Raw genomic sequence first — 23,620 nt, forward strand, 5'->3', positions numbered from 1 at the left:
CCACACTAAGGTAAAAGTGACACTGATGCACCTACCAGTCTAACAAATGCAGAACATATCCCAAATACCATGCTCTGTAATTTGCACAATTGGATGGAGGTGATTAAGAAAAAAAAAAATGTTCCTGTGCCGAGATAATCTTATAAATGTGCCCCTGCTGTGTACTGTGTAATGGCTGTGTCTGACCGTGCAGGAACATGTTCTGATCATACCACAGCTCCTGGGCAGGGGAAGACACAATGGAGAGTATACAAATAGCACAACATGGGATTACCGCCGATTCTTTCTTTGAGATAAAACATTGATTTAAAAAAAACAGGCAATTAAATGTTTTACCTGACAAAAAGAATTGGTTGTGATACCATGTGGTAATTTCTGTACACCTTTTTCCTCCCCACCCCTGCCCAGGAGCTGTGGTATGATCAGACCATGTTCCTGTACGGTCAGACACAGCCATTACACAGTACACAGCAGGGGCACATTTATAAGATTATCTCAGCACAGGAAGACTTTTTCTCGTCCAGTGGGCACAGATTACAGGCAGGCTGATGGACAGAATTAGTGCGGGGAGACCCAAAGTCATAATTCTGAAGGAGTTTGCTTACACATGGATTTCTAAAATCCCAGTGATATGAATTAGCAGGAGATAAGGCTGCAACAAATCTGTGAGTAATATACTGTATCTATACAACTCACAGGCCGTCATTATTGCAGACTCCAGCAAGTAAAGTCTTTCAAGTATTAGAAGTCCCTATCTTCTATTACACTTGTACCAAGGGAGATTTGTCATTCAAAAAGTTTGGGAAAGCAGGAAAACTTTTTTGAAAGCTTTTGCAAATGTTATAGCTCCTTCATCCTGCTGGTTTCCTATCCTATTCCTATCCTGCTTCTAAATATTATGTTTCTCATAGTACAGGAGTGTGAATAAATCCTTCCTAAGCAACTATAAGAAAAAAAAACTATGAATAAACAGATAAAATGCCACACTAACTAGTGAACAAAACACTGAATGAAGTCCTGAAGGTTCCCCATAAATGTTACCCATCTAGTGATTAATTGCACTTCAGCTTTTCTAGGTATTCATAGACAGCGTATTGTAAAGTCAAGATACATCCAAGACTGCTCTAAAGACAAACATACCGGTACATAAATCACTCACATTCACTGCCATCACCACTGTCAGCTCTGCAGAGATCACTTTGTCTAGTCTGTCATGTAGCCCTGACCTTATATACTGCTCTAAAAAAAAAAAGAAAAAGAAAAAGGGAACACAAACAACACAACGTAACAAAGTCAATCACACTTCTGTGAAACCAACCTGTCCAGTTATGAAGCATCGCGGATTGCGAATCAATTTCTCCTGCTGTTGTGCAAATGGAACAGACAACAGGTAGAAATGATAGGCAATTAGCAAGACACCTCCTATAAAGGAGGAGTGGTTCTGCAGGGAGTGACCACAGACCATTTCTCTGTTCTCATCCTTTTTGGCTATTTTGGTCACTTTTGCACTTTGTCATTGCTCGTACCCGTAGAGGTATAGCACAGTAGCATGCAGCTAATCCAGGATGGCACATCAATGTGAGCTGTGGCAAGGGTAGGTGTGTCCAGAGCATGCAGCAGATACCAGGAGATAGGCCAGTATACCAGGAGAGGTAGAGGGGGTCATAGGAGGGCAACAACCCAGCAGCAGGATAGCTACCTCCTCCTTTGTGCAAGGTGTAACAGGAGGAGCAGTGCCAGAGCCCTGCAAAATGACCTCGAGTATGCTACTTACATCCACGTGTCTGCTCAAACTGTCAGAAACCGACTCCATGAGGGTGGTATGAAGGCCCAACATCCACAAGTGGGTGTTGTCCTTACAGCCCAACACCGTGCAGGGTGATAGGCATTTGCCAGAGATCACCAAGATTAGCAGATTTAACATTGGTGCCCTGTGCTCTTCACGGATGAGAGCAGGTTCACACTGAGCACATGTGACAGAAGTGACAGAGTCTGGAGACATCATGGAGAATGTTCTGCTGCCTGCAACATCCTCCAGCAAGACTTGTGTGGCAGTGGGTCAGTAATAGTGTGGGGAAACATTTCTGTGGAGGGTCGCATAGCCCTCCATGTGCTCGCCAGAGGTACCCTGTCTGCCATTAGGTAATGGGATGAGATCCTCAGACCCATTGTGAGGCTATATGCAGGTACAGTGGGACCTGGGTTCCTTCTGATGCATGAACATGCTAGACCTCATGTAGCTGAAGTGTATCAGCACTTCTTGCATGATGAAGGCATTAATGCTATGGACTGGACTGCCCATTCCCCAGACCTGAATCCAACTGAGCACATCTGGCACATCATGTCTCTGTTCCATCCACCAACGTCAGGTTGCACCAGAGACTGTCCAGGAGTTGACTGATGCTTTAATCCAGGTCTGGGAGATCCCTCAGAACATCCGTCACCTTATCAGAAGCATGCCCAGAACTCATGGGAGGTCATACAGGCACATGGAGGCCACACACACTATTGAGCATCATTTTCTTGTCTTGATGCATTTCCACTGAAGTTGGATTAACCTGTAATTTGATTTTCCACTTTGATTATCATTCCAAATCCAGACCTCCATGGAATATTAAGTTTGATTTACGTTGATCATTTTTACGTTTTGTTCTCAACACATTCCACTATGTAATGAACAAAGATTTACAACAGCGATATTTCATTCAGTGATATCTAGGATGTGGTACTTTAGTAGTCCTTTATTTTTATTTTTTTGAGCATTATATAATGTATTTTGTATGTAAACTCGTTTTACATGTCATCAATGGTGCTTTAAAAATAATTTGTGTATATTAGGAGATTGTAAGTTAGTACGAAGTCCCCTCCAGCTTCATAAGTAAGGCCTTCGTATGATGCCCTATGGTGTACACGGAGGAATTCACTGTTTCTAATTCTTCAATAATTGGGCGTCCATGAAACAACCATAGAACTATACAAAGAACTTCTGGCTACATATGTTTCTACTAAGGAGCCGCAAAGGACTCTACATCGCACTGCACAGCCTCCTCCGCATGATACTGCTGTGTGCATGAAGTCTAAGACTATAAAACAATCAATTTAAAAGGGAATCAGTCAGTACGCTCGCCCCCTCCTAAGCAGTCTATGTGGCCATGTAGGTCATAGGAAGCTGAATAAAATGACAAATCCTTGATACCTGCAATCCGATGTTTTGTTGATTTCTCAGCAATATTTTTTCTCCTCAATTAATGAGCTATTTAGGACTATGGGCCGGACATAGATCTCCCTGAGAATCTGCCTCCAGAGATTATTCTAAATGAAAGGAGAAGTTACCAGAGTGAGAGATGTAGATCAGGAGAGCAGACTGTCAGTCATTACATGTCTGACACTGGTAACACCCTCTTTCAATTAGAATATGCTCTGGAGGCAGATTCTCAGGGAGATCGATGTCCGGCCCAAATATCTTAACTCATTTACATATAACCTGTCCGGTCCCCTATGCCCCCCATCTTAGCAGCATTCACCTAAGTATAAGCAAATTCCCTGCCAAACCAGCCCTGTATAACGTTACTGAGTGAAAACAAGCTATTAAAAAAAGCATTTATAATGTCCCTGTTTGCTATGCTAATAAGGGCTTTGACTAGTAGATGGGGCATTAGTTGCCGCAGACTAGTCAGCTCCCCTTCCATGTTATCACGCCCTTGGGACATGATAATTTGCAAGAGCGGCGTCAACGCCACTTATGCAAATCTCACGCATGCACCACTCATTCTGACAGCGTCACTGCATCTCTCAAGCCGGGTGTATGCATCTCGCCTTCAAGAGGAGCACTGTGCATGTCCAGAAGATGGCGTGATAACACGGAAAGAGGGCCGACTACTCTGGGGCAACTAATACTCCATCGACTAATCAAAGCCCTTGTTAGCATAGCAAATGGAGACATTATAAATGTTTTTTTTATACCTTGTTTTCCCTCAATAACGTTGCACAGGGCTGGTTAGGCAGGGAATTTGCTCATAAACAGGTAAATGGCATGGAGGATCTGACAGTTTCCCAAAAGAAAAATGTGTCTGTTAAATAAGACATAGGATCGCAGATATCAAGTCATCATGTTATTCAGCCTCCTATGACCTATATGCCCATGTAGACGGAGTAGGAGGGTTGAGCCTAGATCTCCTAAAATATAATATATATATATATATATATATATATATATATATATATATATATATATATATATATATATATATATATATATTTTTTTTTTTTAAACCCCTTTCCGCCACGGCCCTTTTTCGTTTTTGTGTTTTCGTTTTTCGCTCCCCTCCTTCCCAGAGCCATAACTTTTTTTATTTTTCCATCAGTATGGTCATGTGAGGGCTTATTTTTTGCAGGACAAGTTGTACTTTTGAACGACACCATTGGTTTTACCATGTCTTGTACTGGAAAATGGGAAAAAAATTCCAAGTGCGGTGAAATTGCAAAGAAAGTGCAATCCCAAACTTGTTTTTTGATTGGCTTTTTTGCTAGCTTCACTAAATGCTAAAACTGACCAGCCATTATGATTCTCCAGGTTATTACGAGTTCATAGACACCTAACATGTCTAGGTTATTTTTTTATCTCACTTCCCCTTGAGAAAGCAAGCACACCGGAGGGCGAAACGCGCGTCGGGGGTTTGAGCTGGTGGATCCCACCCGGTGTCTCCTGTCCTGGTGTACCGCATTGGTAAGTGCTGCTCTTTATATTTGTTATTTTTGTGCTGTGAGGTACTTCTTACTCACTGGCCAGTCTGGTATATGGACTTTTGGCAGCACTTCCCTTTTGCAATTTTGCATGCTGTCTTCATGGACAGCTTACACCGGGGGATACCCACTTCTTTTTAATCATCCTTATGCACTTTATCTAATATTGGCTTTTGTACACTGTATGAACTTTAAGCTTGTTAAATTCAACTTAATAAAGTACTATGATCTTTTAATTACCTATATGCTCCTGTTGTACTCCTTTCCAATAGTTTCTATGGAGTTGGTTATTTGCTTTGGTGGGGGGGGGTTTCTGCACTATTTAGTGCTCCAATCTCCCCCTTGTGATAAAAATGGTGCCTGGTTCTGTTATTATTTTTTATCTAAGTGGTGAAAAAAAATTCTAAAACTTTGCTAAAAAAAAAAAAAAAAAAAAAAAAAAAAAGCGCCATTTTCCGTTACCCGTAGCGTCTCCATTTTTCGTGATCTGCAGTGGGTGAGGGCTTATTTTTTGCGTGCCGAGCTGACGTTTTTAATGATACCACTTTTGTGCAGATACGTTCTTTTGATCGCCCATTATTGCATTTTAATGCAATGTCGCGGCGACCAAAAACCGTAATTCTGGCGTTTCAAATTTTTCTCACTATGCCGTTTAGCGATCAGGTTAATGCGTTTTTTTTTTATTGATAGATCGGGCGATTCTGAACGCGGCGATACCAAATATGTGTAGGTTTGATTTTTTTTTATTGTTATATTTTGGATTGGGCGACAGGGGGGGTGATTTAAACTTATGTTTTTTTATTTTTTTTTTCATATTTTTAAAAACTTTTTTTTTTTTTTTTTTACTTTTACTCTTGCCATGCTTCAATAGCCTCCATGGGAGGCTAGAAGCTGGCATAGCCTGATCGGCTCTGCTACATAGGAGCGATCATCAGATCGCTGCTATGTAGCAGAAATGCAGGCTTGCTATGAGCACCGACAACAGGGTGGCGCTCACAGCAGGCCGGCATCAGTAACCATAGAGGTCTCAAGGACCTCTATGGTTACCATCCTGATGCATCGCCGACCCCCGATCATGTGACGGGGGTCGGCGATGCGCTCATTTCGGGCCACGCGGCCGGAAGCGCCGGCTAAATGCCGCTGTCAGCGGCATTTAACAGGTTAATAGCGGCGGGTGAATCGCGATTTCACCCGCCGCTATTGCGCGCACATGTCAGCTGTACAAAACAGCTGACATGTCGCGACTTTGATGTGGGCTCACCGCCGGAGCCCACATCAAAGCAGGGGACCCGACATGCGCCGTACTAGCACGGGGCATGTCGGGAAGGGGTTAACCCCTTCACCCCTGGGGCTTTTTCGTTTTTCGCTCCCCTCCTTCCCAGAGCCATAACTTTTTTATTTTTCCATCAATATGGCCATGTGAGGGCTTATTTATTGCGGGACGAGATGTACTTTTGAATGATACCATTGGTTTTACCATGCCGTTTAACAGAAAACGGGAAAAAAATTCCAAGTGCGATGAAATTGCAAAAAAAAAAAAAAATAAAATGCAATCTAACACTTGTTTTTTGTTTGGCTTTTTTTGCTAGGTTCACAAAATGCTAAAACTAACCTGCCATTATGATTCTCCAGGTCATTACGAGTTCATAGACACCAAACATGGCTAGGTTCTCTATCTAAGTGGTAAAAAAGAAATTCCAAAGTTTGCTAAAAAAAAAAAAAAAAAAAAAATATTGCGCCATTTTCCAATACCCGTAGCGTCTCCAATTTTCGTGATCTGGGGTCGGGTGAGGGGTTATTTTTTGCGTGCCGAGCTGGCGTTTTTAATGATATCATTTTGGTGCAGATACGTTCTTTTGATCGCCCGTTATTGCATTTTAACAGACAGCTGACATGTCTCGGCTTTGAGGTGGGCTCACCGCCGGAGCCCACCTCAAACCGGGGGTTCTGCCAGCTGACGTACTATTCCATCAGCTGGCAGAAAGGGGTTAACGTAAATAATAGATATTAATTTTACATTTTATTTTTTTAATCTGTCAGTAGGATCAGCCCCCCTAAGCTGTCTACATGAACATATAAGTCATAGGAGGCTGAATAAATGTATTATGTATATACATATGCAAATTGCCTCTTAAAGGGAACCTATCACCCCGTTTTTTTCGGTATGAGATAAAAATACTGTTAAATAGGGCCTGAGCTGTGCATTACAATAGTGTAGTTTGTGGACCCCGATTCCCCACCTATGCTGCCGAAATACGTTACCAAAGTAGTCGTTTTCGCCTGTCAATCAGGCTGGTCAGGTCGGATGGGCGTGGCTTCTTCCCCCAGATATTGCGTAGTTTTCCGTTGGTGGCGTAGTGGTGTGCGCATGTCCAACGTCCCCAATCCTGCACGGGGGGGTGAAAATAGCAGCGATGTCCGTTATTCCATTGGTGGTCGGTGGGCGCGGCCATCTTCCTTTGGCCGCGCGTGCGCAGAAGCGGCGCTCTGCTGGCCGCGGCTTCAGGAAAATGGCCGCGGGATGCCGCGCGTGCGCAGATGGAGATCGCGGCGGCCATTTTCCTGAAGCCGCGGCCAGCAGAGCGCCGCTTCTGCGCACGCGCGGCCAAAGGAAGATGGCCGCGCCCACCGACCACCAATGGAATAACGGACATCGCTGCTGTTTTCACCCCCCCGTGCAGGATTGGGGACGTTGGACATGCGCACACCACTACGCCACCAACGGAAAACTACGCAATATCTGGGGGAAGAAGCCACGCCCATCCGACCTGACCAGCCTGATTGACAGGCGAAAATGACTACTTTGGTAACGTATTTCGGCAGCATAGGTGGGGAATCGGGGTCCACAAACTACACTATTGTAATGCACAGCTCAGGCCCTATTTAACAGTATTTTTATCTCATACCGAAAAAAACGGGGTGATAGGTTCCCTTTAAGAGAAAAAGAGGACTTGAACTCTATAGCGCCACCTGTTGGAAGTAGTGATCCTACAAGTCACAATATGTATATACACACACGTATTTTTATACATGCATACACAGATATACATACACACTTTTGTATAAAATTGAGGCACAGAACACCCTATGCACCTCTATGGGTTTCCTACTACAGATATGCACAATAGAAAGCTATAACGCAGCTCAGCACACGATCAGAAGAGCTGCTGTGCATGACAAGCACCACAGAAGCTACGTCGCCTTCCTTTACGTTACGGACAATCCCGTCACGAGTTTGGGCCTGATGCAAGGTCTTAGCGTTAGACATCACTTTCCAGGACTGGAATCTCCTTTCATAATTGAATGCCCAGGATTACACTTATCACCCCTCAATAAACCATGCACCTCATTACGTAAATTGTGGGAAGTATAAAAGTATACGTTACAAGTATTTAGGGACCTGTATGTCGCCAAACATGACACTTACAATGGAAATTTATTTCCAGCCAAAGTAATTATTCCTGGGCTACAACACAATAAAAAGCATTGTATAAATCAATAATCTTCTAGTGAGGTTTTTAATCTTTCTGCTTACCAGGATGATTTGTAACATTCTTTCCCTACTTGAAAATTCTTTATTGGTTGACCATTTCATGACCGTGTACCAAGTGGTAAATGCTATGTAAACGTTTCATATTTTCTTTTAAACATTACACTTAAGACAAAAATTGTTAACAAAATAGATTTATTATATATATTATTATTATATATTTCTGTATATTTTTTTAATGTTAATCTGTCATTGTAGCTTAAAAGGGCTTTGCCACTGTAGACAATTCTTTTTTTATTTGGGGTATAAGATCAGGGATGGTCCTGCCGCTAGGACTCCCAAAGAGCAGATGAAATCAGCAGGAGAGTCCGACAAGTGATAAATTCTTCCACAGCACCCCCACAGGGTAAAGGAAGCATTATTACATGGTGCCCACTGTAATCAATAGGCAGTCCCTATAGAGGAGATGGTTTTCTAGATAGAGGTGTCCTTTGTTGCTGCTCTCAATTCTAGCTAATTGATAGCTATTATAAGTGAGATACCCAATGGGTCCCTATAGGGTGCTTGAAACACCTTTTCTATCCTAAATCACTACAATGATGCAAATCCTGTTAGTAATCCAATTTTTTTTGCAGTTGTAGCAACTTTATCTGCAGCCACCATTAGTCGCACAGCATGTGGCAACCAGCTGATTAGAACGTACCTGAAAAGCAAATCTGTGCACTTACTGCAGTGATAGATCCTTAAAGAGGCATTCCCATCAAAGTTTTTATCCTCTTAATGTATTACAATCATATCATATAGAACTGTGTACTTAAAATTGCTCATTATGCCTTTCTACACAGCCAATTCTTCTCTTCTCTCTGCTGGATATAGAAACAGGAAGTCTCTTTTCCCTGCATTTATAATTCCCCTCTTCACTATTGACCCCGCCAATGTCTTTTGCAGGGACTGATAACTCCGAGGGAAAATTGACCTCCTGTTTCTGCATAGAGCTTAGGAGGATTCAGCTAGTCAGCTTTTAATCACGTGATATCATAGACCTAATCGAAAAGAGAAGAATTAGCTGGGTAGAAAGGGAAAATGAGCAATTGTAAGTACACAGTGCTATATAATGTGATTGCAGTATATTAATTGGGTAACAATTTTGATGGGGGGAGTGCTTCTTTAAGGCGCACTTGCACTGGCCAATAATCCTTCATATTCTAATGTTAATGAACCATTTTTTCATAATGAATGGGTTGATTGGCTGAACAATGTATCCAAAAAAAAAAGATCATTTATTGTATAAAAAAAAAAAATAAAAAAAAATGAAAAAAAAATAAAAATATTCTCCTTCATCTTTTAAACGTGTATAATGTAAATGGAGACTGCGTGTTTAGTGACTACACCAGCAAAAAGTTGGACTGGAAATTCAAGACCTAAATATGTATGGTTGTCGGTGATCGGTTGGTCGAATTCCGAAGCGATTGTTCAGTAGCAGTTGGAGAATCGGAACAAAGACATATTCATGTCATATTGTTAATCATAATTGCGAATGTTGCCGTTTTTAAAAAATACGTGAAATTATATTGAAAATTCTAATTGCCAATTTAATTATGTTCTGTTTGTACGCCAACAACGGAAAGGTTTGTACAATACTTTATAACTTCATGTATTTGTATAAAATATGGTAGTATCACCTATGGGATCTGAATGTTTAACACAAAAACACTTCCGATTATCTGTGAACACAGTGCACGAAGTAAGGCTCGCTATTCAACCATTTCACATCCAATTCTCATTCTGTATAAACACTTGTCTGTAATCGTTTGCTGCTCGTGAGTTATGATCGAATTGTTCAAATGATTACACAAGCAGATAATCGAGCTTCTACTCCTATGTATTGTGCATATCAACCATGCAGTATCCGAAGGTTATTATTCCAATGACAGCCATGCTGTCTTCTACAGGCACAAGTATGAAGCAGGTTTATTTAAAAAAAAAAAAAAAAAAAAAAAAAAATGCAAACACAGTCAACAGATCAGAAAAAGTATCAGCTATGCTGCAGAGCCTTGGGATGCGTCATTTCTATACAATGTACCGTTCCCTGTAGATTCACATCCGTGCACACAAGCACTGGATTTGCTCCAATGTTATAAGCTTGCTCTGCTTAAGCCTCAGAAAATAACTTGATGTTGTGGCAGGAGCTTTGTGTAAGGTTTAAGAGCTTTTGTGTTACTCTGCATCCACAAACCACAAATCTCTTTATTGCTGAGGTTATCTGCTGGAAGCAAATTCCTCTAAATGTCCATGACTATAGGTGTCCTTAAATCACAGGCGCCGCAGAAATGACAGCACATTTCAATCATTTGTAATATTTCACATCACATTCACGTCTATCCTGCACTGCTATGTAGAGTACACTTAGTACCCCACTTTAAAGGGAACCAGTCATTACACGGGGGTCACTTGAAAAAGGGTTTATTTGGACTGATCGAAGAGGATGAGGCTGCTATGACCCTTTCATGGTCACTGGATCAATCAGTTTAATTTTCCAGAAATAGACAATTACATATTGGCTGTTGGACAATTTGCTGTTCATCCAAGTCAGAGTCCAGATTGGTGCCTAAATCTATTTTAAAGAAGGTCAATGTGGGAAATCAAGGTGGACAAATTATGGTGAATGAAAAGCACTCTGTGTCCAATTCTGCTTCTTCTGAACTAACTACCGTAGTTACATAGGAAGAACAGTGTGAAGGTGCCCATACACCTTAGTTAGACATCGCCATCAGCTGAAAAGCTCGCTTGGCCAATGGCGATTACCCCCCCTCCTCTGCAAATGTACATGCACTCATAGATCGGCTAAGAGAGCATGTGCTTTCAATGATGGGAGTGGCGCAAGCTGAAGGGGAAACTTATTTCTAGGGAACAAAGGGATAGAGTTGAAATCAAATATGCTCAATCTTTCTTTTGGCAGAACATGGAGCGCGGTATCCAGAACGGCCTCATGTTTCCTGACACGGGTCTGATACGGTCATCACAGTTCATACTCTGACCGTGTTTCACAGATGCTTGAATTCAGCCTTTTCCCAACATCACCTTTCAGGGGAGAATTTGAGTCCTCAATACACATTAGATTGGCCAATATTAAGGTCATGTGTATGTTGGCCTTTAAGGAACGATGTACCAAAATCAACTGCTATATCATATTATACTTCTCGTTGGGTCACCACTTATTGGCTAATTGTATAATAAGTGCAGTACAATAAATAGAAAAAAGTGAAGTGGCACAACTCAGCTTCGGAGTTTCTTTGCAGGTTACATACCCATAGACGTTTGCAAACAGTGGTGCTAGCGTAAGAAAACAGTAGCAAGTCCTGAGTACAAAATAAGAAAAGACGCTGCACTCACTGTTAGTCGGTAGTCTTCTTTATTGCGACATACAATTATGCATCTTCACGGCACGGGGGAGTGTAGGTAGAAAAGGACGTGTGAGGCGGGACGACGGCCGTTTCGCGCTGGGTAATTGCGCTTCTACGGGTGTATAATAAGTCCCAACACCACTGCAGACTATGAAGAAGGTGGTTAGTTTACTATAGCTCTGACTGCCCAAAAGTCATAGTTACTCACCGTTAACGGTGTTTCTCGGAGCCCATGACAGCACTACGGAGAGAGGGGATCCGCCCTTCAGGGACAGGAAACCTACAGATAAAAGGGCGGTACCTCTCCCTCGCATCAGTTGGTTTACAGAGCATCAGAGGACCTCCAGGTTAATTACAACAGAGAACATTATATTATAACATTTCTTAAAAGAGGAACCCCGTGCCTAAACCTATAGTATATATATCATATAAATTAAATAAATTATATTTAGAAAGGTGCTCACCGCACTTGTGATGGGAGGGAATAAGCAGGTGCTGTCATGGGCTCCGAGAAACACCGTTAACGGTGAGTAACTATGACTTTCTCGGTCTCCCATGACAGCACTACGGAGAGAATTGCAGAGATTAAGCTTAGGGAGGGACCACCGCCTCAAGGACCCTTCGTCCGAAGGTTAAGTCAGATACAGAGGCTAGATTTAGTCTATAGTGCCTAAAAAAGGTTGATGGTGATGACCAGGTGGCCGCCTTACAGATTTGCTCTATTGATACCTCTGACCTCTCAGCCCATGAGGTAGCTACTGCTCTTGTGGAATGCGCTTTTATACCATCCGGGATTGTATTCCCTGAAGATGAATATGCCAAGGCTATTGCCTCCTTAATCCATCTGGCTAAGGTTCCCTTGGATGCCCGGAATCCTTTTCTGGGACCCTGGAAACAAACAAACAGAGAGCCTTCCTTCCTATACTCCCTGGTGGAATCTAGGTATTGGACTAGGCATCTTTTAACGTCTAGATTATGGAAGTTTAGTTCTTTCTCGTTTTTTGGGTTTGGACAGAAAGATGGTAGGGATACTTCTTGTGACCTATGAAATTTTGATGCCATTTTTGGCAAATAGGCTGGGTCGGGTCTAAGAGTGACTCTATCATCCAAGATTTTAGTGAAAGGTGGATTAGAGGAGAGGGCTTGAATGTCGCTTATTCTGCGCGCAGATGTTAATGCTACTAAGAGAATAGTTTTGAGTGATAATGTTTTTATGGGAATCGTTTGTATAGGTTCAAATGGAGGGCCCGTTAATGCTGAAAGGACTAAATTTAGGTCCCATGAGGGTATTTTTTGGATAACTAAGGGTTTTGACCTTGTGACCGCCTTGATAAATCTTATTATCCAAGGGTTAGCTGCAATGTTTTGGTTATATAGAGCTCCTAAAGCTGCTATTTGCACCTTAAGAGTACTGACTGCCAACCCCTGCTCCAGACCTTTTTGTAGGAACTCAAGGATTTTAGGGATTGAAGGCCCGTCCTGGATCTTTACCTTGGAGACAGATAGGAATTTCCTCCATGTTTTCCCATATATTTTAGTAGTGATGGGTTTTCTACTTTTTAACAGCGTAGCCACTAAGTTATCCGAGAAACCCCTTTCTCTTAATAGTCCCCGTTCAAAAACCAGGCTGTCAAATGGAGGTTCGACTTCTGTGGGTGGAAGATTGGACCTTGATGTAGAAGGTCTGGCATATCCGGTAGAACCCACGGGTCTGATATCGATAGCATCCTTAGCCAGGAAAACCATGCCCTTTTTGGCCAGAATGGGGCAATAAGGATCATTTTTGTTTTGTCCTCTCTGACTTTCCGAATGACTGCCGGAATCAGAATGGTTGGCGGAAAAGCGTATGCCAGTTTGTGTGTCCATGGAATCAGAAAAGCATCCAGAGCCTGGGGATTCCCTTCTGGGCTTAGAGAACAAAATTTGCCTACTTTTTTGTTTTTGCAATTGGCAAACAGGTCTATTGTTGGTGTCCCCCACATTTTTGTGATCTGATTGTAGATGGATTGGTTTAGGGACCACTCGCCTTGTTTCAACTGAGTCCGGCTCAGGTAATCTGCCCTTTCGTTGTTTGAACCCTGGATGTGTAGTGCCGAGAGGGATAGTAAGTTTTCTTCCGCCAGTTTGATAATTTTGGCTGAAGAACTCATTAGAGAACGAGACCTTGTTCCCCCCTGGTGGTTTATATAGGCTACAGTCACTCTGTTGTCTGAAAGAATTCGGACATGGTGTCCCTGAATATCGGCTAGAAAAAATAGAAGGGCATGATATACCGCCCAAAGTTCTTTTTGGTTTGAGGATGCTAATAGTTTTTGATCTGACCAATTTCCCTGGGCTACTTTGTCCCCCAGGTGGGCCCCCCACCCTCTGGGGCTCGCATCGGTTGTTATTATCCGAGAGATATTTGGTACCCAAGGGACTCCCTTTGACAGGTTTTGGTCTTTTCCCCACCAAAGAAGGGAACGAATAACTGATGAATCTAGGATGAGCCGGCTTTCCAATTTGTTTTTTAGTAACAATTGCCATTCCAGGATGTGCCACTGAAGCTCTCGTGTGAAATTGTGCGAAGGGTATCGCTGGTAGGCATGAGGACAGAGAGCCCAGAAGCGACATTGCTCTCCTTAGAGTCATTGAGGGATTGTGTAATGTTCGCGCTATCATGGATAATATGTTGTCCTTTTTGGGACCCGGAAGCCGGCATTCTTGGACCCGAGAGTCTAATGTCAGTCCTAGGAACTCTTGTACTTGACAGGGTTCCAATTTCGATTTTTTTACATTTATAAGCCATCCCAAGTCAGTCAGGATGTTCATCACTTGGTCTCTCTTTTCCCTGCAACTTTGTGCTGAGTTGCTTGCGATAAGAAAGTCGTCCAGGTAAGGGATTATTAATATATCTTGTTCCCTCACGTGGGCCATCATTTCCGCTATTATTTTCGTAAATATACGTGGGGCTATTGAAATCCCGAACGGAAGAGCTTTGTATTGAAAAAACCTTATTTGACCCTTTATGGAGACTGCCATCCTGAGGAATTTTTGGGATTGATTGTGGATGGGCACATGGTAGTATGCGTCGGTTAGATCTATTACGACCATGTAGCAGTTCGGGAAGAGAATCTTTATAGTGGACCTTATTGTCTCCATTTTGAATTTGTAATTTAAGACGTATCTGTTTAGGTTTTTTAGATTTATGATCGTCCGAAAGGACCCGTCGGGCTTTGGTACTAAAAATAGAGGGGAGAAAAAACCTTCCCCTATCTCCTGAGGAGATATTTCCCGAATCACTGATTTTTGAAGTAGGGACATAATTTCCTCCTCTAATGCAGTTTGTTCTGCAGCCGAAGATCTTGTTTTTGTTGTTACATAATTCCGGGGAGGGAAAGAGACAAAATCTATTTTTAGACCATACCGTATAATTTTTAAGATCCAGATGTTGTTGGAAATTTTTTCCCAGGCGGGAAGGAATGATGTCAGCCTTCCTCCCACCGGAGGGTAAATGTCATTTGGAGAACTTTTTATCACGGGAGGTGTTGCCAAAGAGGTAACCCCTATCTCTTCTCCTTCCTTCTTCCCACTTATTCTGCTCTCTGGGGGGTCTACGGCGAAAAAATCTGCGGCTCCGAAAAGACTGTTTAAATGGAGTCGGACCCAAATTTGGAAACCCCTTCTTCTTATCTCCCGCCTTTTGGAGGATGTCATCCAGGGTTTCTCCGAATAAAAAATTTCCCTCACATGGGATAGAACATAATTTTAATTTTGTTTGTAGATCTCCCGGCCAGCTCTTTAGCCACAAGGTTCTTCTGGCAGCGTTGGAAAGAGCAGCGGCCTTAGATGTTAGGCGTACAGAGTCCGCCGAGGAGTCCGCCAAGAACGCTGCTGCTGCTCTCATTGCAGGGAATGAATCCAGCAATTGTTTTCTGGGTAATCCGTCTTTAATCTGACTTTCAAGCTGGTCAATCCACACCATAAGGGATCTGGAGGTGCAAGTAGCTGCAACTGTAGGTCTCAGGCTACCCCCAGCTGATTCCCATGCTCCCTTGAGGAAAGTATCCGCTTTTTTATCTAACGGGTCTTTGAGGGTACCCATGTCCTCGAATGGCAGCGCAAATTTTTTCGTGGCTTTGGCTACCGCAACATCTAGTTTTGGTGCCTTATCCCAGAAAGAGGAAGCCTCATCCTCGAAGGGATATTTTCTTTTAAGGGAGGGTACCGAGGAATTTCTTCTATCCGGTTTCTCCCATTCTTTTTTAATTAATGTTTGGACATTAGGATTTAGGGGAAAGGTTTTTCTCTTTTTTTGTCCCAGACCTCCAAACATCACATCTTGGGCCGTTTTGTCGGGTTTGGGTTCCTCCACCCCCATAGTAGCCCTAACTGCTCTCACTAAGGAATCCACGTCTTCTAGTGGGAAGCAATGTCGGCCAGACTCTTCCTCAGAAGAGGATAGGGGGGATTTTGAATCGTCCGAATCAGCATTTGCGGATGATGATCTGGCCGAGTGGGAATGTACCGACTCCTTCACCCTCTTCACCTCTTTTTTGGAGGATAGAAGGGCATTCTGAACCTCAGTCTTGATTACATTTTTAAGCTCAGAAGCGAAGTCGGGGGTCTCCTCACATAGTAAATACTGGATGCATGACTTGCAAAGCTTTTTCTCCCAGGTTACTGGTAAAGCTTTGTCGCAGGTAGGGCAGACCCTATTTTTCTTTTTGTCCCGGCTCTTCTTACCCTAGTAAGGGAGAAGAGGGAGCCCCATTATAAAAAATGTACATTCACGAAGATCACTCACCACTCGGATGTGGAGGCAGGTACCGGTTCTGGAGGGGGCGGGCTTAAGGAAGGTGCTTGAGACGGAGTATCAGTCTTCGCAGCTGATCTGCTACGCCGTGTGGAACGGCTGCTAGATCCACTCCTGGTGCTCTTTGTGTGGTGCTGCTGTCCTGGCTGCAGCTCCTGTGGATCGCTGTCCTCCATGGTTACAGGGAGATTGTGCGCTATCTCCCTTTTTGTAACCGGCGCCAAACCCCCGGCGTCTGCCGCACTTCCGGTTCCTGCGTGCTCCCAGGGAGAAGATATTACTGCGCATGCGCGCGCGATGACCCGGAAGTCCTGCCGCATTTCCGGAGCGGCGGCCATCTTTGTGCACCCGGAGTGTGCGCTTATCGGCGCAGGAGCTCCGGTGATCCAGCGCCCCTCCTCATTTGATTCGGCGGCGTTCTCCCCTCGCTCACCCTGAAGGACCCCTCAGTCCCAGCGGTGGCGGCTTCGGGAGCCGGACAAGCCGCGGCAGGAGCCTCCTCGCTGCCGGAACTCGACCGCCCGGTCCTGGTCCATCGGTCTTCATGCAGGTACCGTCCGAAGAGAGGTTCCCTGTCAGGGACAGGAAACCAACTGATGCGAGGGAGAGGTACCGCCCTTTTATCTGTAGGTTTCCTGTCCCTGAAGGGCGGATCCCCTCTCTCCGTAGTGCTGTCATGGGAGACCGAGAAAAAAAAAACAGATGACGGTATCTAGTACTCACTGCATTGATCAGAACTAGGTTTCCCTCCCAGAAATTGCTAAAATCCCAGAAATAAAAAAAAAACAAAAAAAAAACACACATTAGTCCAGTTAATAAGCTGAATGAATGAACGAACGAACGAACGAGTGAGAACAAAAGTGTGGGACTCTGCTCTCACACTGCATTACAATGCAATTTCAGAAGAAAATAAATAAATTTGGCAATTTATCGGAGAAGGGGAGGCTGGCGTCACAATTTGTAATTGGACGCATGTGTTCCAGTCAAAACAGACTGAGAATACCACTGAACAGTTAAAAAAAAAAAATCCCATGTCTAGAGGCTGTATGCAAACTTGGTCAGTCCTCAATAAAGAACTCCATCCAAACGTCACCTTTATAGCAGGTGGAACTGATCTTTGACCCAGACAAAACTAGAAGGGACTATAGCCATCGCTGGAGGATCCCACAAAGCAATCTGTACCATCCCTATAATAATGGCCATAATACTGACCATGATAACATATCTCTTACACTCCAGAAGACGAGCGGGTTCTTTGGTTGACAGGAGGAAGTACGTTAAACAATTTGCTGACAGCGACCGAGTCAGGTTGCCCTTTACCCTTGCTCAAAATTTCATTAGTATAAATGATTTGACATTCGCCACTGCCAAGACTAATTAACAGGTATCCATTACAGAATGAAAGCACGGTCAGCGGTATATTTAATACTGAACACTGACTAATTACGCAGTCAGTAGGTGTTATTGAATGCACCTATAACCTCCAGCACCATCACCAGAGGTAAGCAGAAGGTTTGGCAGACGCGCTGAAGTAACACTGCAAAAAATGCCTGTAGTACGGTTGGGCCGAGCGTCATCACTACATCAATGGTCTAATGTAGGGGCAATGCAACTGAATACCTAACAGGGCAGAAACCAAAGAGCTGCTACATTCCCCTTGTGTTAACGGGTGACTGATGTTTCAGACAGCTGATGCATTGGGGGGAAAAAGTTTTAAAGGAAACTTGTCATCAAAGTTGTGGTTATTAAAGAGGATCTGTCACCAAGTGAAGAATGGACAGTTAACGCTTTTATTTTATTCCCGCTGCTCCAAAGTATTCAATTTTGTTGTTTTTTTTTTTATTTCCACCATACGGTTTTAGAGACATGGGCTAATAAGTGTTAGTTTTAACAGTCTTTACCAAGTGTGAAGTGCTCAGAGGGTAATTATTCAGAGCAGTCTAAAGACAAGCACCCAGAGAATACTGTGCACACTGCCCCCTTGTAAGGAAAATAAAATATATAAATAACTGGAAACATACGTCTGTGCAGGAGCACTCTTCGTCCACATGAAGCACAGAAGCAGGTGCCCGACCAGGATAAGAGACACCTCTCGGACCCGACCACTCCCTCAGGTTAGTAAAATAAAAGGGATTTTTCTTTTGTTGCAGGCCGGATTGGGGACATATACACAGCATATTAGTATTATGTATATGACAGCTGAAAGGTGGTGGCCCAGGGGCGGACCTACCGCCGGTTCAACCGGTGCAGCCGCACCGGGGCCCGGAGGTGGAGGGGGGCCCTTGCAGGCAGGGCCGGCGTTAGGGGAAGGCAGACCTGGCAGCTGCCTGGGGCCCCCACTCCCCCAGGGGCCCCCAGCTAGCGGCAAGTCACGCAGCCGCTATGGGGCCCCTATGAGGCAGGGGGGCCCGCCTGCCGCCAGCGCCGACTCCCCCGCCGCATTGAACTATACCGGCGTCTGCCGGTACAGTTCAATGCAATGATGGAGGAGAGAGCGTCACCTGACGACGCCCCCTCTCCCATCATTCCCCGCTCTGCCTCTGACACAGCGGGTGCGCGCGCACTCACTGTGTCCCAGGCAGAGCAGCGGCAGCCACTGACACAGGAGCAGGAAGGAAGCAGCGCGGGCTCGAGGAGAGGTGAGGAGCTTGTGTTTTGTTTTTTTTACTGGACTGTGGGGCCATTCTCAGGAGGGGAGGAGAGGGGAGGGAAGGGGGAATGAGCATGCTGTATACTATTGTGGGTTCTGCTGTATACTACTGAGCCCTGTGCTGTTACTGTGGGCTCTGCTTTATACTACTGTGGGCTCTGCTTTATACTACTGTGGGCTCTGCTTTATACTACTGTGGGCAGTGCTGTATACTACTGAGCCCTGTGCTGTTACTGTGGGCTCTGCTTTATACTACTGTGGGCTCTGCTTTATACTACTGTGTAGGCAGTGCTGTACACTACTGTGGCCTGTGCTGTACACTACTGTGGCCTGTGCTGTACACTACTGTGGCCTGTGCTGTACACTACTGTGGCCTGTGCTGTACACTACTGTGGCCTGTGCTGTACACTACTGTGGCCTGTGCTGTACACTACTGTGGCCTGTGCTGTACACTACTGTGGCCTGTGCTGTACACTACTGTGGCCTGTGCTGTACACTACTGTGGCCTGTGCTGTACACTACTGTGGCCTGTGCTGTACACTACTGTGGCCTGTGCTGTACACTACTGTGGCCTGTGCTGTATAATATATGGAGGACTATGGGGTGTATTATACTAAACAAGCAAAATGCTGCATATTCATTGGGTGATTGGATTGTTTATGCTGGAATAAAAATCCTTGTTCTCAGCAGCACATCACCAGTGTAAACTGTAGATATGCTGCTGATAACATGATGCTGTATGGTGATCTGTAGTGATCTAATAGTGATTGTTCTGTCCCCTTCATTCTTTCTCAGATGGTGGAAAGAGGCAGGGAAACAAGCGTCCATGACTTCAGTATTGTCGATCACACTCGTTTAGCGGCCTGAGATCAGCGCAGGTAAATACAACCGAAATGCTTCTGTATGATGTGCAATATGCTAGCATTTGGGGCCCCATTTTAAACTTTTAAACACTATGGAGCATCATGTGCGGTCATTATACAGTATGGAGCATCATGTGTGGTCATTATACAGTAAGGAGCATCATGTGTGGCCATTATACAGTATGGGGCATCATGTGCGGTCATTATACAGTATGGAGCATCATGTGCGGTCATTATACAGTATGGAGCATCATGTGCGGTCATTATACAGCATGGAGCATCATGTGCGGTCATTATACAGTATGGAGCATCATGTGTGGCCATTATACAGTATGGAGCATCATGTGCGGTCAATATACAGTATGAATCATCATGTGCGGTCATTATACAGTATGGAGCATCATGTGCAGCCAATATACAGTATGGAGCACTGTGGCCATATTTTTTTGTTTATAATTATTCTTTATAAAACAGTGTGATCAGCAGTGCTAAATGGATGTGGTTGGGATGTGGATATGGGTGTGACTAGTTATGAATGGGTGTGGCCAGAGGCGTGGCCTAAAATTTGCCGCGGCGCGCGTTGCGCACCGCACTTTTCCCCCTCTTTCCCTTCTTAAAAACTTGGGAGGTATGATGCTGGGCAGGGAGGGGGGCCCAGACACATTTCTTGCACAGGGGCCCAAAGCTGGCAGTGTCCGCCACTGTGGTGGCCATATCTCATATGGGGCAAACCTGGTGACATTTCCCCTTTAAAACCACGTTCACACATTCAGCTTTTTATATTAGTATTTGTAAGCCAAAACCAGGAGTGAAACAATCAGAGGAAAAGTATATGAATTCATAGAATATACACCTCTAAACATGACTTTATTGGTATTGATTAAAACCTCTTATTGGCCATCTTATTCTAGTATTAACACAACCCAAAACCTGATCCTTTAAGAAATGATAATGAAAAATAAAAAAAAATATACCAGGTGGTCAAGCTACTCTTGATCCTTCCTGTCCGTGGAGGTTGGCACCCTCTTGGCGCCCCCGCTCCACTTGGCTAGCAATGGTAGTCCCTGTGCTGCCCTATGGAGAGGATAGGTAAAAAGAATCTACTGCTCAGTAGTCTAGATAAATCACTTGTACCAAACTTCAATCAACAGTGTAGATTACACGGTCCTAAATACGGTTAATACACGGTTTCTGCCTCAGGGCGTTCTAAACTGTAGTAAGGCTATGTTCACACGTTGCGTTTTTGCTGGGTTTAACACCACAGGCAAAAACCTGCTCTCTGGGCAGAAAAGAAGCTGCTTACAAAAAGCAGATTTTGCTGAGTTTTTGCTGCATTATTGTTGTCTCTTGTGCAGGTTGATAAAGTTTAGTGGCCCCCAAAAAAGAGCACAATTTAACTTCCTTAGGTTTTTGCATTAAAAAGCAGCAAAATCTGATACCTGTGTTTTTTGGTGCATCACTCTCTTTTCCATGGGTGTAAAAACACTGCAAGAAGTGACACACTGCAGTTTGCAAAAACAGCAGTTTTCCAAATCAGTCAGGAAAATAAACCAGTGTGTGTGCATGAGATTTCTTAAGTCTCAGAATTTGCTGGTACTGTAAAAACGCAACTTAAAATTTGCATTAAAAAATGCAGCAAAAACGCAACGTGTGAACATAGCCTAACAAGAGCCATAGGGCCAGATCTCTAAGAAACGGTCCATATCCAAAACCAGCGCACAGGAAAATCATACTATATTAGAATGTATTAGTTTGCCATGGATAGTGATCCCAGACAAACAGCATAAGAACATGGTCAGCAATATTACCACAAGGTAGTTGCAGCCAAATGAATAAATTGCCATAAAATTGTTAAATCATTAAACATAATGCGGAAAGAATCCATTTAAACCCATACTAACGACAATGTAATTGATTAAAAAGATTAGTACTAGATACCAGGAACTCATAAAAAGTATATGTAGTATGTTGCCAAAAATCAGACACGTAATGTACATTGCATGGTCAATGCATTTCCCCTCAATAGAAGCTCATTAGGAACACAGACTGCTTACGTTCATTAGGAATAAATCCCTTAATATACTGCATATAGACAGATCATGACTAGTGTTGAGCATTCCGATACCGCAAGTATCGGGTATCAGCCGATACTTGCGGGTATCGGAATTCTGATACCGAGATCCGATACTTTTGTGGTATCGGGTATCGGTATCGAAACAACATTAATGTGTAAAATAAAGAATTAAAATAAAAAATATTGCTATACTCACCTCTCCGACGCAGCCTGGACCTCACCGAGGGAACCGGCAGCGTTGTTTGCTTAAAATGCGCGCTTTTACTTCCTTCCGTTTTAATTCTTTATTTTACACATTAATATGGATCCCAGGGCCTGAAGGAGAGTTTCCTCTCCTTCAGACCCTGGGAACCATCAGGATACCGTCCGATACTTGAGTCCCATTGACTTGTATTGGTATCGGGTATCGGCATCGGATTAGATCCGATACTTTGCCGGTATCGGCCGATACTTTCCGATACCGATACTTTCAAGTATCGGACGGTATCGCTCAACACTAATCATGACACTTAGCTCATGGGGGTCATAGTGGTCCCTTTGGTAAAGTGCCTTGTGAAGAAAATGGATACAGTGTCCAGATAGGAGGAGATACTGCTTGATAGCATTTTTCCCACCACTCAGAGGAAAGTATAATAGAAACACGTCACCACCGTATTTATCACCCACTCCTGATTTTGGCTTACAAATACTGAACATGACCTAATAGCTATGTCTGAAGTGCTGCAGCAGTGCCTTGTCATGGTCTCCTCTCCTTTGGCCCAGCTAGCAACGACGTCACACTTCAGGTGGGACATCAATAGAAGACATGGTGGGCAGCATATAGAGTTTCTGTTGTGGAAGTGAAAAAGTTCAGGCGATCTAGTGGAAGCCGCTCCGGGAAACATTCCTTCTTTGGGGAATTTTTCACTTCCTGAACCAGTTTTGAAGACCTTGTGAACTGTTTTGAAAGTTTTTCCTGAAGCTTTTTTTTTTTGTAGCGTTTTGATCACAGTGCCTATTTTGCAATGTTTTCCATCAGGAGCTGCTTCAAAAGAAATTACGGTATATTTGGAAACCTGAATACAAAAAAATACAACAATCACAACACTGAAGATGTGAGTGACAAAATAATTTCATAATATAAATGAATAGTTAGAGCCTTTCAGCACTTTAATGGCGTTTTTGGAACTTTATTTTTTTGGGGGGACTACGAGTCCAATGACCCGAACTAACAGAATCATAGTTGTAATGTTTTTAATTGTGGACATCACACCTGTAGGGCCAAGTCCTGAGGTCTTAATACAGGCAAAAATGTGCCCATACGATAGGCATTTTCAGCCCAGTCTTGTCTGTGGCTCTGTGTGCTGGTTCACATTGGTGCTAGCTATAAAACAAGCAATGTCTAAGTTATTTTTGTTCAAGACTGAGCTTAGAAAATCATTTGTACTTGCACATTGATCAACATTGGCCTTTAAGCTGTTGCGCACATAGACTGAAAACATGGTCACCTAACCTGGGCCTTAGGCTTGGTTTTCCAGTGCGCTGGCGGAGCAGTAATGTGCCATGCAAGAAAAAAAATGCCCGCAAGTCTAAAAGAAGAACATAAAACTCATGTGCTTCAC

General features: G+C 43.6%; 1 protein-coding gene across 2 annotated transcripts in view; it reads right to left on the reverse strand.

The window, feature by feature from the left end:
* The window catches only part of NT5C2 (5'-nucleotidase, cytosolic II), a 116,546-nt gene that overhangs the window by 74,093 nt on the left and 18,833 nt on the right, over positions 1-23,620 (reverse strand). The window lies entirely within an intron of this gene.

Source organism: Ranitomeya variabilis, chromosome 4, assembly GCF_051348905.1.
Source record: "Ranitomeya variabilis isolate aRanVar5 chromosome 4, aRanVar5.hap1, whole genome shotgun sequence".
In the NCBI taxonomy this organism is placed as follows: Eukaryota; Metazoa; Chordata; class Amphibia; order Anura; family Dendrobatidae; genus Ranitomeya; species Ranitomeya variabilis.